The 18217-nt window shown below is 56.5% G+C and overlaps 1 pseudogene; it reads left to right on the plus strand.

Annotated features, from left to right (window-relative positions):
• The first annotated feature begins 341 nt into the window (after positions 1-341).
• On the plus strand, positions 342-14663 carry LOC120404798 (annotated as a pseudogene).
• The last annotated feature ends 3554 nt before the right edge of the window (positions 14664-18217 follow it).

Raw genomic sequence — 18217 nt, forward strand, 5'->3', positions numbered from 1 at the left:
GAGGAGAAAGGATTTTTTTACGCCATATGGTGCCCCTGCCCCGAACTGCAGCCCGTGAGGTCTGTGTGGTGTCCAAGGGGCGTCTGCTTGCACCCTCGTATCGCTCTGATTTTCCTCTGCTCTAAATCTGTCGCCCGCCCCCGCCCAGCCTTCTGCAGGGGCAGATCCCCTGGCGTTGGCCCTCCAGCCCACATGGGGCCAAACCCTTATGCCCACCCCCCATTGGCTCCCCTGGCCTGCCCACGCCCGTCTATGCAATCCCAGAGGGCTCAGATCCTGGGTGCCGCCCCCCCCATCCCCAGCTACGGCTCCCTGGTGGGGTGGATCTGCCCCACGCTTGGCAGAGTGCCGGGGCCCCTGGCTGAGAGCGAGTGCTTCTCTCGCCCCCTGCAGTGGCAGGCACAGGGCCCGGGTGGATTGGCCCTGCCGAGGAGCCGTAGGCCGAGCGCAGAGGAGTCCACAGGCTGCGCTAGCAAGATGGAGGCCGGAGGTGAGTCCGGGTGGGGGTGAAGGTCGTGGCGGGATGGGGAATGGGACACGTATGAGGACACAGGGGGCCTTTCCCCTCTAGGGGTGCTGGCTATTCCCCCGCCCCGGGCCCTAGGATACGGGTCACTTGTGTCACTCGTACCCTGTGGTGGCAGGGCAGGGTCTGTTTTTATATGCCTGTGCTGTGCTGTGTTTCTAGTGGAGAAGGCTGGTCAGAGGCGGGCACATAGCACTAGGAGCAGGAGATGGGGAAGTTCCAGACGATCCTTAGATCCTGTGGCAGGCAGTTCCACCGTCTTGGACAGGCCCCCAAAGAAGTTCTGTCTCTCTCACAGACGAGCTTCACCTGGGTGGTAGAAAGTGCCATGGGACTGGAGGAGTGGGGCTGTCAGCCACAATCCCCATCCCAGAGCTTTTGGCTCTAGGGCTCCTGGGCCCAGGGCCTTGAAGAGAAAGAACGAGAGTCTAAGATGAGACAGGCCCCAAAAGGGAACAAATTATTGGTGTTGGGCCAAGTGAATTAGAGGCTGGTGGTGCAGAGAAGATTCCTCCATCGCTGTCTGGGGCTGCCCCCAGTTTATGTAATTGATTAGCAGAGCCTCACATGTCTTCCTTGACCTCCAGAAGAAGGCAGAATGGCTGATCTCCCCTCCCAAGCATTGAGCTGGTGTGGATGTGGCCAGGGAAGAACAGTGGGGGAGGGGTGTCGCAGGTCACCTGTATTTGCCTCTCATGGTCCAGCCAGGGAAGCCACTTAAGCTTCTGGCTCCCAGTCATCACCTCTCTTGTGCAGAGACCTGTGTCTCTCTCCTCCCTGCCCAGGGGATTTCCAGGCTGCACAGCTCCCTGCCTACACTGTGAGTTTCCCAGCAAGTCAGACCCCCTCAGTCGGCCTGCTTTGCCCCCCTTCCTCAGAGGCTACAAACAGCCCAGTCTCCCACAGGTATAAGGTAGCACACAGCTGTTAGCAAGCACATGGAGCATTGCAGGGAAACCCTCTTAAAACCCAGCAAAGAACCAATGTGCCTGCTAATAAACTTTCCAAAGATCATCCCGCTTCCAGCCAGGTAACTCACAGGCAGTGGGTTTCTCCTTGGGGAGCAGCTTCCAGCGGCTGAAGTTTTGCATAGCCAGAGGCGTTACATTTGCACACGCCTCCCCTTAAAGATTTCCTGGGAAAGGTACTTAATGTTAAAAGACCCCATAGTTTCAGATGATCCCTCAAAGCCCATAACCCTTCCCTGGGTTTCTGTCGCCTACAGTCCCACAATAAAACATAACCGCCTGCCTTTGTAATGCAATGAACTCCTAAGCTACTTAAACTTAGTTCTGTAAGGTCTGGCCAGGATAATGCAGGAAATTGTCTTCTCTGTCCTGTGTCCATGCAAGGGCTGTGGGGAAGAGACAGTGAAGGGGGTGTGGGTGGGGGTAAGTAGCCAGCAAATAGCTGATCCCCAGAACCATTTCAGGGCTACCCTGTCCTATCCTGTGGGATCAGGGGAATCCCTGTAATCTTGGTCTCCTTCCCACCGGCAGTGAATCAGTCACGTCTGTAGGATGTTGTCCTGCTTCGCTGGTGCATTTCGGGCCCTCGCCTGGCCTATTTCTCAGCCCTTTCTTTTAAGGCAGGGACAGGACTGGAGTGCGGTGGTGCTGGGTTTCCACAGAAGTGTTGCTATTTAGTAATTCAAGTGGGGGGCTGGGAGCTGGGGCTCCTGGGAAGGGACTGGGTTGTAGTGGTGAGAGTGGGGCAGCAGGAAGTTGACTCCTGGGTTGTGCATCCGTGACCCCAAGAACTGCAGCACCCAGATCTGGATCTAGGCTTTTAGCTTGTCCCCTCCCTGGCATTTGAGCACAAGTGATCCCCAGGGGAGGCAATTAACTTTATATACCTCTGGTGTGGGGGAGACTTGCCTGTGATGGTGGGGTGGGGCGAACTCTGGGTTCAAAGCCACCCCCCTGCTGCTGCTCTGTGCTTGGCCTCACCGCTGCAGCCATTCAAATCCTGTGGGCATCTCTTGCACTATGAAGAGCTGCGGGACTTGTCCCTGTCAGGAGCAGTGGGAGGCAGCACAGATCCAAGGGGCTCGGTACCAAATATCCCTTCAGATGCTGCAGATTGTTCCAATCCCCATCCCTCCTCCCATGGTTCTGGGATCTGGCAGCAAGAACAGGGAGCCCGGCTGGTGAAAGAAGGATCACCTGGTTGGGTGCCAGAGAGCAGGGCACTTGCTGTTCCCAGGCTGCTGCTGTGGAGGCTGCAGCTGGTCGTTTTGTGGGCAACTGGGGTTTGTGACTTTCATGGCTGCTTTCTGTGGGGGTGGGGGGTGGGGCGGGGTGACTGTGTGTGTAGCACCCCCTTGTGGGCTGGGCGTGTCGTTGGTGCATGCTGCCTGCATGGTTGAGAGAAGGCTACTCACAAGCCTCTGCCCTTTGAGCTAAGGGGGAAACTCCTCCCCCTTCACCCATTTTGCTGGCAGCAGTAGTAGATCTCATATCCTCCCATTAGGGCAACGTGATCCACGCCTTTTAATGTCATTTGACTGGAGGGTTGTGTGAGTGTCTCCTTGTGAGGTGCCGGTTATGTGTTGCGGGATGTGGAACAGGCACCCCTGAGTGGCAGGTTCAGCAGGGGGTGGGAGGGGTGTTGAGGCACAAGTGTGCCCCTTTGGTAGGCACTGGGGGCTGCATTAGCCCTCCCTGACGGGGCTGTTCGGTGTGTCCAGGGGCAGGCCCCGGGGTGAGGGTGTTGCGGGAGAGCCCCCGCATGGACCTCTCTCTAGCTAATCCCCAGCTGAGCTGCCCGTTGTGGCCAGTCAGGCACCGCCATCCCACTGATACGCTTAAAATCCCCACCCCATTTTTTGACTGCATGCCTCTTTGCTGAGCAGGGGGGCGGGGGGGCTGAAAGCGGAGCTCTGTCCACCAGGCTGGGAGTCCCACTCCTCCTGACTCCTTACGCTGCTCCCTTTCCGTTTCCCTTACAGTGAAGGAGTTCCTAGCCAAAGGAAAAGATGACTTCCTGAAGAAATGGGAGAACCCCTCCCAGGTACTGTGTCCCAACCCAGATCTCCCCTGCACCCCCACCCCACAATCAAGGCCTCTGCAGCCCCAGGCTGATTACTCTGCAGTCACCCCCTGGATCTCTTTCCCCATCACTGAGCCACCTTGCCAGTGGTGAGCTGCAGCCGGTTCACACCGGTTCGCGCGAAACGGTTAAATTTAGATGCCCTGTTAGAACTGGTTGTCCCGCCACGGCCCTCCCCGGCCCCTCGTCCCTCCTGGGCCGCCCGGCTCTGGCCCCGCGTTTCTCCCTGGCTCCGGCCCCGCGTCCCGCCCCTGCCGCGGCCCTGCCCCGCTCCGGCTGCGTCCCTGCCTGGCCCCGCGTCCCGCCCCAGCCGCTGCCCGGCTCCGGCGCCGGCCGCGGCCCTGCCCGGCCTCGCGTCCCTCCCCGGCCGCCTGGCTCCGGCTCTGGCCGCATCCTCCCTGGCCTTGCGTTCCTCCCTGGCCTCGCATCCTCCCGGCCGCCCGGCTCCGGCCCCGGCTCCGGCTCTGGCTCCGGCCACGGCCCTGCCCGGCCCCGCGTCCTTGCCCGACCGCCCGGCTTAGGCTCGGGCTCGGCCGCGGCCCTGCCTGTCCTCGCGTCCTTCCCGGCCGCCGGGCTCGGGCTCGGGCTCGGGCTCCGGCCGCGGCCCTGCCCGGCCCCGCATCCGTCCCCGGCCGCCGGGCTCGGGCTCGGGCTCGGGCTGGGGCTCCGGCCGCGGCCCTGCCCGGCCCCACCTCCGTCCCCGGCTGCCCGGCTCGGGCTCGGGCTCAGGCTCGGGCTCTGGCGCGGCCCTGCCCGGCCCTGCATCCTCCCTGGCCGCCCGGCTGGGCTCCAGCTCGGCTCCAGCCGTGGCCCAGCCCCACGTCCCCAGCCGCCTGGCCCCGCTGCAGCCCGGCTCCAGGCAGGGCGGCGGCGCGACCCCACCTACCCAGATGCTGGGATCCGGGCCCGGCAGCGGCCCCGGCTGCCCGGCTCCAGCTCCGGCTGCATGGCTCTGGCCGCGGCCCTCCCCGGCTCCGGCCATCCAGCCGCCTGGCTCCGGCCACCCGGCTCCCGCCATATCCTCCAGCTCCGGGCTCCAGCCGCGCGATTCCTGCCCCGGTCCCACATCCCCGAGCACTGTTACAGACTAGGGATCCAATGGCTAGGAAGCAGTTCTGCAGAAAAGGACCTAGGGGTTACAGTGGACGAGAAGCTGGTTATGAGTCGACAATGTACCCTTGTTGCCAAGAAGGCTAATGGCATTTTGGGCTGTATAAGTAGGGGCATTGCCAGCAGATGGAGGGATGTGATCATTCCCCTCTATTTGACATTGGTGAGGCCTCATCTGGAATACTGTGTCCAGTTTTGGGCCCCACACTACAAGAAGGATGTGGATAAATTGGAGAGAGTCCAGCGGAGGGCAACAAAAATGATTAGGGGGCTGGAGCACATGACTTATGAGGAGAGGCTGAGGGAACTGGGATTGTTTAGTCTGCAGAAGAGAAGGATGAGGAGGGATTTGATAGCTGCTTTCAACTACCTGAAAGGAGGTTCCAAAGAGGATGGATCTAGACTGTTCTCAGTGGTGGCAGATGACAGAACAAGGAGTAATGATCTCAAGTTGCAGTGTGGGAGGTTTAGGTTGGATATCAGGAAAAACTTTTTCACTCAGAGAGTGGTGAAGCACTGGAATGGGTTCCCTAGGAGGTGGTGGAATCTCCTTTCTTAGAGGTTTTTAAGGTGAGGCTTGACAAAGCCCTGGCTGGGATGATTTAGTTGGGAATTGGTCCTGCTTTGAGCAGGGGGTGGGACTAGATGACCTCCTGAGGTCCCTTCCAACCCTGATATTCTATGATTTTGGTTCTGCCCAAGGAGCAGGGAATCCCTTGTCTGTGTCTCATTCTAAATGTAGCGGTTTCCTTTGGGGCCCTCTGGTGGTGAAATGTGAAATACTTCTTCATATCAATTATCGGGGGTAGCCGTGTTAGTCTGTATCCACAAAAACAACATGGCGTCCGGTGGCATCTTAAAGACTAACAGATTTATTTGGGCATAAGCTTTCGTGGGTAAACAAAACCTCACTTCTTCGGATGCATGGAGTGAAAGTTACAGATGCAGGCATTATATAATGACACATGAAGAGAAGGGAGGCCCTCCCAAGCGGAGAACCAGTGTTGACAGGGCCAATTCTTCATATCAATGTTCTCAAGAACAAGCCCAGTGTGGTGCTAGGGGGCGCTGTGCTGCAGGGAGTGCGGAGCTCAGTAGGGGCGCTCTCCCATCACAGTCAGTACTGACCCTGGAGGGGCTGCCTTTCTGGTGAAGTATAAACGAAGCTCTGACCCCCTCATGGTAATTAAAAACTCCTCCAGCCGTGCAGTGCAAATCCTACTGTCCCGGGCAGGTTCCTTCCTGGTGCCCCCAGGACCAGTCTGCCCCCCCCCATCAGGTTTGCTTTCCCCATTCCAGAATACGGCCAGTTTAGATCAGTTTGAGCGAGTCAAGACCCTGGGCATGGGCTCATTTGGGAGAGTGATGCTCGTGAAACACAAGGAGACCGGGAATTATTATGCTATGAAGGTCCTGGAGAAACAGAAGGTGAGACGCCGGGGGCTGCCATGGAGATCTGGCCTGGGACCGTGGAATCTCCAGTGCGGGGGAGGGATTTGGAGCTGAATCTTGCATGGGGATGCAGGAGAGGGGAGTGTGTGGGAGGTGCAGGGGGTGCTGCGCCAGCAGAGGAAGATCTGATGTTGCTATTTCCTTTTCTCTCCCAGGTAGTGAAGCTCAAACAAATTGAGCACACCCTCAACGAGAAACGGATCCTCCAGGCCGTCAACTTTCCATTACTCATCAAACTAGAGTATTCTTTCAAGGTAGGTGTCCTTGGCTTGCCAGACCGGCCCTGGGCTGTGGCTCCCCCCCGTCCCTGATTCCCACAATTCCCTTGATTTGTTTCCTATTTAAAACCAAAGCTGTGCTGAAGGGGTGGAAGAGCAAAGTCTGCATCTCCTATATCCTGAGAACAAACATTGCTGGCATGAGGTCTGGGCAGTGATGAGCTGCCAAATTTTTAACAACGGGTTCCCTCCTCCCTCCAAAATTTTAACAACGGGTTCCCTCCTTCCCCCTCCGTGGGGGTCGTGCCATCCAACCCCTCATGTTCCTTAACACACACACCGAGACCCTGACCCATCCCCTTCCCTGTCCCCAGCCTGCCCCTTGCCGCCCCACCCAACCCCTCCTCTCATTCTCACCGGCCCCCCAGAACCCCTACCCCATACAACGCCCCCTTCTCTCTGTCCCCCCGTGCCCCCACCACCTCATCCAACCCTGCTCTTTCCTGACTGCTCCCGGGACCCTTGCCCCATTCAATCCCCTGTTCCCTGCCCTCTGACTGCCCTGACCCCTATCCACCCCCCCACAACCCCCCCCCTCCCTGCCCCCTTACCACACTGCCTGGGGACCGGGTCCACTCTGCCAGGACCACGACCGGGGCCCGACTCCCCGGGCCAGGCCAGCACCGGGGCCCGACTCCCCGGGCCAGGCCCGACTCCCCAGGCCAGGCCGGCACCGGGGCCCGACTCCCCGGGCCGGGCCCGACTCCCCGGGCCGGAACGACACCGGGGCCCGGCCCGACTCGCCGGGTCGCTCGGCCCGACTCCCGGGCGGAACGACACGGGGCCCGGCCCGACTCGCCGGGCGCTCGGCTCGACTCCCGGGCGGAACGACACGGGGCCCGGCCCGACTCGCGGGCCGCTCGGCCCGACTCCCGGGCCGGGCGGTACGAGGCCCGGCCCGACTCGCTGAGCCGCTCGGCCCGACTCCCGGGCGGGCGGCACGAGGCCCGGCCGCTCGGCCCGACTCCCGGGCGGGCGGCACGGGGCCCGGCCGCTCGGCCCGACTCCCGGGCGGGCGGCACGAGGCCCGGCCGCTCGGCCCGACTCCCGGGCGGCACGGGGCCCAGCCGCTCGGCGGCAGCCGCGGGGCCCGACTCCCCGGGCCGGCGCTGGGCTGGAGGGAGCCGCGGTCTGGGACCGGGAGCTGCTGAGCCAGCCGCACCTCCCCTCCCCCTCCACGCCCCAGCTTACCTGCTGGCTGCCTCCATGCTGCGTGTTCAGGCTTCCCGCGAACATCTGATTCGCGGGAAGCAGGGGAGGGGGAGGAGAAGGGGGGGGAGCAGGAGAAGAGTGGGCAGGAACTTTTGTTAAATTTAGCAGCCCTTAACAAGCGGTTCTAAAATGGCTGCTAAAATTTAACAACGGGTTCAGTGAACCCGTGCGAACCGCTGCAGCTCACCCCTGGGTCTGGGATCAGGTTTGGAACTAAGAAAAATCAGTTTGGATCATTCCCCTTTTTCTGTTCTGCTTTTGACTCCAGGTTTTGAACAGTGGTACTCCCCCCTCAGTCAGTTTTGCTTTAGTTCCTAGTCAGTTTCAGTTTTCAGCTCCCTTGCGCTGACCCTAGGGCATGAGGCTTGGCTTGCAGGGGAGTCTCAGAGGAAGTCCTAACTTCACACACAGTTGGCTTTGTGGAGACTTTGAAACCATCACGTGGGATCATTTCTTCCTGATGGAAGTTTCTGTGAAAGCTAAAATTCAGGCCCCAGCAATGGGGCTTGGACCCTTTTCTCTGAATCTGGATTTTGGAGCCTGTGAGCTACACCCTGTGTGTAGGGGGGAGGCAAAGATAGTTGTGTCTTTGAGCTCCACAGCATCCCCTGTGGCTGGCCTGATTAAAGAGGGGCTGGCTCTGAAGGAGACCTGTCTCCTCCTCTGTCAGCCTGAGGTTGGTGGGTTGTAGCGATAAAGAGTTGTCAGCTCAGAGGAGGCTGCAGGATAAATCTCAGCCTCTGTCCATTGTCTTCTCTCCAGGTAAACAGGGTCGCCTCTCCTCTCTTCTGGCCTCTGGCTGGAACCACCTGTTCAGGTCACCAGGGTCCTCTCTTTACAGCCCATTGTCTTCCTACTGGCCAGAACCAGCTGTGACTCCTGAGCTGGGCCTCCTGGTCACCAGGTCACCAGTCGCTGGGATATCCATTCTCCAGGCCATTGGGGTCCCAAGTTCTGTCCCCAGTTCTCTGTAACAACAAACTCCCTCTCCCCTCACCTCGTTAAACCAGTAACATCCAGGGAAACTGTGTCCCACCCCCTCTGCATACAAACCACTGAAAAAAACAAGAAAACCCACCACTTACTTCATCACAGTTACCAGAACAGAATACACACACTGTTCATACAATGCCCATCACTCCCAATAAGGCAGACGAACTTTCCCTGCTGGCCAGTCAGGATCAGGACATCCTGGGACTCCAGCTTCTGCACGGTGTCATTGGCAGACGTCTGGCAGTGCTGATGCTGGGCTGTGTCCTGGAGTTGGTTCCCCAGAACTTCCTTTTGAACCCCAATTTATGTAGTGAAACTTGAGTCCTGCTTAGCTCTACCTTAACCAATCATTTTACAGAAGTATTACAAAATAATTGTCTGACCAGTCCGAACACAGTGTGACACAATTCTTTACCCAGTCGTACACCATGACCTTTGTTGATGTGCACCTGGCAAAATTAGTTATGTAACAGAAACAATCAAAGAACCAGACAGATAAACAATAGAGAAGTGGGGACCAGCAAAAGAAAACAATCAAGAAGTAGAGATTTCACACTCACACTGCTGCTAAGTGATTCCTTTGAGCATCCTAAGATCTGTTTCTTTGCCTGGTGATGCTGGGCACTATTAGGGCAGGAGCCTTCTTACCAGCCCGGTATTACATTGTTTTGATGTAATTTAGATGGAATGTGAGGATGTGACTTTCTGCTTCTTGGCTCCTGCTCTCCTAATCTGGCTGCAGAAAAAGGCCTCTGACAGTACAGCCTGGGGTACTCAGCCCATGCTCTGCCTGGACCCTCTCTCCAGGGCTAGCTAGAAATTGACCATGGGCTTGAGGGCAGGGGCAGTTGTCTCCACTGGCATGTGTGTGGGTTCTTAGTGCTCATGTTCTCACCACTGAACTGGGTAGGGTCTCCCTAGCGGAATGGCTTTTTTGGGCTCAGCGCAGTTAGTTTGGAGGCTGCTCTTTGACTTTGCAGCTGTGAGGGAGGATGAAGCCAGCCTGGTCAATTTCACACTCTGCTTTTGAGAAGTTTCACTTCCTGTTTCTGCTCCTTTGGGGTGTCTGACCTGGCGGAGGGTTGGGTTTCCCCTTTGATCGTAGACGTCGCAGCTGGGAAATCCCTCTTGGGCCTGCCCGCCCCTGCCCCTAGACCAGAGGTGTGGGGAGGGGTTCGATTTTCTAGGGCTCTAGCACTAAATACTCCAAGTAAGTAAAGCTCATGCCCTGTCATTAGTGAGTCTATTCCCCAGGCACGTCTGTGCAGCAACTCCTACTGCAGGTGTGTGCTTGAGACCTTCAGCACCACAGCACAGCCCCTCTGGCCCTTGAACTAAAGGAGTAACAGCAGCAGCTGGCAGCAGTAGTAGGCTGTTATCTCCCAGACAGCAGGTGCACTGCATTGTGTGCTATGAGGAAGCCAGGCCAGTGCATCAGGCTCCCTTGAGACGTGTTAACACCCTGAAAGGGAAGGGCTAATAACGGAGTAGGGGTGTGGGGAGCAGTTTCATCCTGGTGTTGCAGGCGCTGATGGGAGGCCCCCTTGTACTCCGTTGCTACTGCATTTCCTTCTAGGATAACTCCAATCTGTACCTGGTGATGGAATACATCCTGGGCGGGGAGATGTTCTCCCACCTACGGCGGATCGGGAGGTTCAGGTGAGCGTTATCACAGGAGCCGATGTTGGGGCCAGTGTCCTTAATGGTTAGAGCTGAGTGACAGTTAAAGTCCTGGGATGTATCCCTGGCTCAGGCAGGACAGTTGGATCTAGCACTTAGAGCAGAGGGACTGGGAGTCGGGACTCTTGCGTCCTATTCCTGCCTCTGCCATTCACTCCTTGTGGGAAGGGGAGGAGAATCACTCTGTGCCACAGTTTCCACAGCGGTAAATTTGGATTTAATTCAGTAGAGAACTAGACTTTTTAGCCACTAACAGCATTTGAAGCGATGCTGGCTTTGATCCTCATGCTGCAGGGCGTAACCTGATCCTCAGCTGGGCTGGTCAGGAAGGGATTCCCCATGGGGAGGGCTGCTGAGGTCTTCTGCCAGCACTAACCACAGTCAGTGGCCAGGGATGCCAGCGCTAGATGGGGCCAGGCGGGATGGAGCTGGGGGTCCATGGGTGTGTGTGTTGGGGCTAGGGGGGAGACGATGGTCTGGGAGGGGCATGCCCTGGGTTGCCAGGCTGGATGGAGTCAGGGGTCTAGCAATGATGGGTGGGATGTGTGTGCTAGGGTTACTGGTCTGGCTAGCCAGATGGGGCCAGTAGCGAAGCTAGGAGGGGAGCAGCCACTCCCCCACTGAGCACAAGTGGCACCTTGTCAATTTCCTGGTGCCTTCGTACTCACCCAGGGGAGCATTAAAAAAAAAGGTGCCACCTGCTGTGGCGCTTTTATTTTACTCACCCGAGGGCGCTCCGGGTCTTTGGCGGCGGGACCTTCACTCGCTCCGGGTCTTCGGTGGCATTTTGGCAGCGGGACACCTGGAGTGAGTGAAGGGCCTGCCGCCGAAGACCCGGAGCACCTCCAGGTGAGTAAAAGCGCCGCAGCGGGTGGAGCCTTTTAATTTATTGCTCCCCTTGTTCCCTCCACCTGGCTCCACCACTGGATGGGGCCACCAGGCCTAGAAGAGTTGGGACATCTTGCCTGAAGTTGCCAGGGTAGATGGAGTCAGAGATCTATAAGGAAGGTGAAGGTGGGGGTAGCAGGGGTCCGAGGGTGCTGGGCTGGCTGAGAGGAGGCAGATCTGGCCCAGGATGCCCACGTTCTCCTCCCACCTCATTGCAGTGAACCTCACGCCTGGTTCTACGCTGCTCAGATCGTCCTGACCTTTGAGTATCTGCACTCGCTGGATCTCGTCTACCGAGACCTGAAGCCAGAGAATCTCCTGCTAGACCAGCAGGGCTACGTCGAGGTGAGGCAGCCCCCCCTCCACCCCTTTCCTCCTCCCAGCACTGGCTCCTGGCTCCCTGCAGTGATCTCCTCCCTGCCCAAGTCTCTCTCTGCTCCCATCCCCTTCCCAAAGCCAAGTCACCCCCAGAAATGTAACACAGCCAGAATACATCAATCATCTGCTCCCCCGCTTCCCCTCCTGCTGTCACAGCTTCCAGGCTGATCCAGCTTCTCCCCTCTCTGTGTTTTGGTTCCAGGTGACGGATTTTGGTTTTGCCAAGCGGGTGAAAGGCTGAACCTGGACTCTGTGTGGGACCCCGGAATACCTGGCCCCCAAGATCATCCTTAGCAAGGTGAGCTGGGAAGGGCCTGTCCGCTGCCTGATCTGTAGCTGATCCCTGGCCACCAGGTCGTTCCCCCCACCCCCCAAATGTTCACTGCATAACCCTGGGGCCTGCTTTCCCCGGGCAGGGTTATAACAAGGCTGTGGACTGGTGGGCCCTGGGCGTCCTCATCTACGAGATGGTGGCTGGTTACCCCCCGTTCTTCGCGGACCAGCCCATTCAGATCTATGAGAAGATCGTTTCTGGCCAGGTATTTGGGCTGGGGGAGGGGACACTTGTGCAACTTGGGAGGTGGTGGTTCGCCAGCTAAACGGGGGTGCCAAGTCTCAGCGACTGATCAGAGTGATGCTCACAGGCTGCGCCCCTGACATGCTCATGTCCTCCCATGCTCCCCCAATCCCCAACATGTGGGCATCCTCGCTGTCATGTACCCCATTCCCCCTGCACCCCAACATATAGACCCTCCCTTGCCACGTACTCATTCTCCAATGCATGGACATCATCCCCATTGCGTCTCCCACACATGGACCCTCCCTCACCACGTACCCCTATTTCCCCAACACATGGACTTTATCCCCCACCCCACCGCCATTGTGCTCCCTGTAACTCTCATGGGGACTCCTTGAACAGGTGCCTTTGGTTTTCGTATACACTGTTGTGAGTTGCAAAACCCTCCACAACCCTGCTCTGTTGCAAGACTAAACATTCCTTAAACACATCAGTCATCTCCAGGCACGGGTAGAGCACTCATCGCCATAGTAACCAAGAGCCCATAATATTCCTCTGCCCACCCCAGCGCCTTCTTGACAAGGATCTCCAAGAACTTGTGTCGGACACGGTCAGCTTTAAAACTAGTGGGGAATACAACAGGCCTTGGTTCTGTTCCTGGTTCTCCTACCAGCCCGCTGAGTGACCTTGGGCAAGTCACGTCTCCCTGTGCCTCCGTTTCCCCTTATGTAAAATGAGGGTAGGGATGCGGCAGCCCTGCTTTGAGATCTGTGGAGGAAAAATGCTCAATAAGAGCAAGGGGGTGACTGCTAATTAACCATTTCAGCTCCTGTGTTAGTCCTCAGTAGCGCCGTCACTTTTTACTCACTCATTGTCCTGGAGTGTTTTTAAAGGGCTTGTTATTTATTATTAGGTGTATTACGATAGTGCCTACAAGCCCCAGTCATGGATCAGGACCCCATTGTACTAGGTGATGTACATATTAGGTGTATTATGATAGTGCCTAGGTGCCCTGGGCATAGCCCAGGACCCCCTGTGCTAGGGGCTGTACATTAATAGATGTATTACAGTAGTACCTCAGCGCCCAGGCATAGCCCAGGACCCCTCTGTGCTAGCGGCTGTACATTATTAGGTGCATCTATAAATCTAGCCACGATGGCAGGGCAGATAAAAGTCAGACTTCTGTCTGTCCTCCCCACCCCAGGTCCGGTTCCCGTCTCACTTCAGCTCAGACCTGAAGGACCTGCTCCAGAACCTGCTGCAGGTGGACCTCACCAAACGCTTTGGCAATCTCAAGAACGGGGTCAACGACATTAAGAACCACAAATGGTTTGCTACCACCAACTGGATCACCATCTACCAGAGGAAGGTAGGAGGGCAGTGGCGGGCACAGGAGAGCCTGGGTAACTTCCGCTTGCGTGCAGCCTCCGTCAGCAGGAATTGAACCTGGGATCATTAGCGCCCAGGCCTCTAGGAGCACATTGATTACTGGGACTCTGTAGCAGGGGGTTGTGGCTGGGTCAAACCACTAGGGGGAGATATGCTCACCCAGCATTGGTTTAAAGTAGGGAGCCCTCAGTCACCTGTTTGTAACATGGTGGCAAAAGCATGGTCCTGTCCCCACCCCCTGAGGCTAACAGCCTACTACTGCTGCTGCCAGCTAATGGCGTTATTCCTCTAGCTCAGGTGGAAGAGGGCTGTGCTGAAGGTCCCGATTAAATCCCTACTGATGATGCAAGTGGGGGATCCAAGGGGCTCATGACCCCCTGCCCTTCCCTGATTGCAAAGTAAGAGGAGGGAGTTCTGGGTAGATAAAAGGGGGCTTGAGGAGGTGTTGATTCTGCACCCCTCACCTGGTTGCTAAGGGGCCCGATCCTGTATCACTTAAGCGTGCTGGGTACCCTGATTCTGGGCTCCTAAGCGGGGTCATGGGCTCCCCCTTCCATGATTGCAAAGTGTGAGGTTTTCTGGCTGGATGGTGTGGGTGGGGGCTGATCCTTGCCTGCCTTGTTACAAAGTTGGGGCCTGATCATGCACCCTTAGCAGACCCAGGAGTGTGGGGGGGTATACAAATGTTGATCCCTTCCTCATCCCCAACCTCCCCCTCCCCTCCCTTTGCAGGTGGATGCTCCCTTTGTACCAAAGTGCAAAGGCCCTGGCGACACGAGTAACTTCGACAACTATGAGGAGGAGGAGATCTGGGTCTCAACCACTGAGAAGTGCGCCAAGGAGTTTGCTGAGTTCTAGGACCAGCGGCCCCCCCAAAGACGGGCACGCGCGGAAGAGGTGGGGGTGGGGTTGGATTTTGGTTTCATAGATAAATTATATATATTATAAATACATGAGCGCTGTCAGGAGTGGAGAGGGGGAGCCCTGTGGCTAGGCCTCCCCCCAAACCCTCCCTTTTCTACAAAGAAGCTTGAGAGTCCCATCTAGAGGGTGAGGATATCATCCGCCCCACCCTGGGAAACACGTCTGTGTCCTCCAACAACACTTGTTTCACTGGAAAAAAACAAAACAACCCCCCCCCCGCCCCCAGCCTCCACTTCCTCTTTAATAGTGTGCTTTGTTGTAAACATATTTGAAACAATTACCAATAAAGTTTTGTTTAAAAAAAAATCAGAGTGGCATGTGGGCTGTTCAGCTCTAGGGGACAGTTGTCATTGCTGTGATGAGCCGGGATCTGTTCCTCTCCCCGGAGGCCCAAGGAATTCAGGGATGTGGCTTGGGGGGGTCAGCGATTGCCATAAATGGTACCTGATCTCGCCTGGAGTTGAAAGCCCAAAGGGACGAGTGTCCGCGCTTAAATGGGAAGGTGGCCTCTGGTTGATGGATAAACAGGCATCACAAGCAGCAGCGAAGAGGTTATTTTATTGCTGTGTCTGGTGTGGGGGTGACAGCTGCTGGAATGCCATGGCCAGGTCTGGTGCCCAGAATTCGAGAAAGAAGGTGAAAAATTGGAGAGGGGCAGAGAGTTGCCATAAGAATGATTAAATGGGGAGGAAACCTGCCTTATGTTGAGACACAATGAGCTTCTTAAAGCGAAGGTTAAGGGGTGCCGTGATCCCTGTCTCGAAGTACCTAGGGAACAATGAGCTAATCCCGCTAGCAGACAAGTGTCTAAGGAGAGCCAGTGGCTGGAAGCTGAAACTAGAAACATTCAGACTGAGAAAAAAGGGCAGATTTTTAACTGGGGTGTAATTAGCTGTTGGAACAATTCACCAAGCATTGTGGTGGATTCTTCATCATTGACACTGTTTAAATTGAGATGGGAGGTTTTTCTAAAGGATTTGCTCCAATTCCAAGAGGAGTTAATTCAGGGAAGTCCTGTGGCCTGTATTACGCAGGTCAGACAAGGTGATCACAGTGGTCCTGTCTGAATCGATAATCTAGCTACTTATAAGGCCGGGGCAGGAGAGGTGAACAGCCAGGCTGCCCCCCGGGGTGCAGGAATGCAGTGCGCTGGCAGTGGGGGGATTGCCAGAAGCAGAATACTTCCATCTAAATGTGGATGTGTGCGCACCTTCCTTAGTGCAAGGAAACTCCTTCCCTGTGTGTGAACCTGCCTCCAAAGGGGATCAGGTAATGAGATGCCAGCTAATTCCCTATGAATGAACGGCAGTACTGTCAGTGATGAGCCCTTCTGTACAGCCCCTTCCAAGTGTGATCAGGCTGGAAACCAATTGTGTTTTGTGAAAGAATTGGAGGGTTTCAAATTTGTTCCCATTCTATATTGGAGTGAGTCAGAGCAGGACCTTGAACCTGGGTCTTCCACAACAAAGGTGAGTGCCCAAACCTCTGGGTTACTGAAGGCGTTGGGGGGCCGGGATGTCTCGTTTTGACCTGAGAAACCTTTCATTGAAACCAATCTGTCCTTGAAAAGTTTTGTTGTCTATAAATCCCCATTTTCTGGCAATAAAACCCCCATGCAGCTCTGCCTCTGGCCGCCACTGCCTGTGCAAAGGAGCATATAGTCCAGGATCCTGTTTTCAAACAGTACCAATACTGGGTGCTTCAGAGGGAATGAACAAAACACGCAATCACCAAGTCGTCCAATCCTAGCTTCTGGCAAACAGAGGCGAGGGACATGCAGAACATGGTGTTCCATCCTGGCTAATAGCCATTGATGGATCTATTCTCCAGGAACTTATCGAGTTCTTCTTTGAACCCTCTTGCAGTTTTGGCCTTCACAACATCCCCTGGCAAAGAGTTCCATGGCTTGATTGTGAGGAAATACCGTCTTTTGCTTGTTTGAAATCTGCTGCCTACTAATTTCATTGGGTCACCCTTAGTTCTTCAGTTCGATGAATGAGTAACTAACATTTCCTACTTACTTTCTCGACACAATTCATGATTTCATAGACCTCTATCATATCCCCCCTTAGTCATATCCTTTCTAATATGAAAAGTCCCAGTCTTTTTAATCTCTCCTCATACAAAAGCTCATCATACGCCTAATCATTTCTGTTGCTCTTCGTTGTACTTTTTTGAGATAGGGTGACCAGATCTTCACGCAGTATTCAAAATGTGGGTGTACCATGGATTTATATAGGGGCAATATGATATTTTCTGACTTATTATCTATAGCTTTCCCCCCCTAAACGGTGCCCCTATGTGGAGTAGGCAGGAGCCACATGTCTCCTAACCTGTGCATCCTGAGGATCCCAGAGCTTCCAAAGAGCCAGATGGTCTCTGGCCTCTCTCCCACCACCTCTTGCCATGTCTACCCACAAGTGAGCTTGCCTGTTCCCTTTTAAATCCTTCCCCCAGTCTGTGCTTGCCATGCCCCAGGTGTGTTGGGGTGGGGCTGGCTGAGGCCAGAGCAGCTCCTTAAACCCTTGTTGCCCTGTTACAAGAGGTAAGAAATAAGGTCCTGCCTTCCCTAATTGCTCAGGGGAATCCTCTTAGAGCAATCAGTGTAGGGCTTGTGGAGGCTTTACGCCTTCCTACAAACTGATCACTTTACATGGTGTGTCAAGAAGCTGCACAGCCCTTGGCAGCTTTTTTTAGAGCAACATTAACTGCCACAGGGATTTCTGCTCTCAATGCACCAGCCCTATGGTGACCAGATAGCAACTGTGAAAAAACAGGACAGGGGGTGGGGGGAAATTGGTGCCTAGATAAGAAAAAGTCCTCCAAACAGGACTGTCCCTATAAAAACGGGACATCTGGTCACCCTAGCCAGCCCTGATGGAAGGATTCTGTGGAAAATAGGTGTTTCCATTGCTCCAATCAGGGCTCTGCAGTTCTGATGCTGCAGAGCTGATACGGAAGGCTGGAGGGTTCCTGGAGTGCATGCTGCAGCACCAGCAATCCCATGCTGCCATGGCCATGGGGTGGCAAGTTGTATTGGACCGTGGTGCCTGGGCTCCAGGAATCTTGAGGGCCTGAGGTCCCAGCTCCCAGGGCCGGCTCCAGACCCCAGCGCGCCAAGTGCGCGCTTGGGGCGGCGTCCCAGGGGAGGGTGGCAGGCGGCCCCGGTGGACCTCCCGCAGGCATGCCTGCGGAAGGTCTGCTGAGACCACGGCTCCACAGGCGTGCCTGCAGGAGGTCCACCAGAGCCGCGGACTGGCGACCGCCAAAGCGCCCCCCGCGGTGCCTAGAGCTGCCCCTGGCGGCAGCCGTGGGGAGCCCAGAACCTTTTAAATCCCAGCTGCGGCCGGGAGTCAGAGGGCTCTGGGCTGCCTGCAGCTGCGGGGAGCCCAGAGCCTTTTAAATCTCAGCCGCGGCCTGGAGTCAGAGGGCTCTGCGCTGCCCACAAGGGCAGGGAGCTCAGAGCCCTTTGAATCCCAGCCGCGGCGGCGGCTAGGATTTAAAGGGCTCAGGGCTCCCCGCGGGTGCCAGCAGCCCAGAGCCCTTTGAATCCCAGCCCCTGGCCGCTGATTGCCCCCTCCCCAGACCCCTGCACCAACTGCCCCCCAGGACCCCCACCCCCTATCTAAGCACCACTGGTCCTTGTCCCCCGATTCGCCCCTCCCGAGACCCCTGCCCCTAACTGCCCTTGGGACCCCAGCCCCTATCTAAGCCTCCCTTCTCCTTGTCCCCACCTGCCCCCTCCTGAGACCCCACCCAACGTTCCCCCAGGACCCCCCCCCCTACCTGTCCCCTGATAAACCTCCTGGACTCCCATGC

This window comes from Mauremys reevesii, linkage group 4, assembly GCF_016161935.1.
Source record: "Mauremys reevesii isolate NIE-2019 linkage group 4, ASM1616193v1, whole genome shotgun sequence".
Classification (NCBI taxonomy): domain Eukaryota; kingdom Metazoa; phylum Chordata; order Testudines; family Geoemydidae; genus Mauremys; species Mauremys reevesii.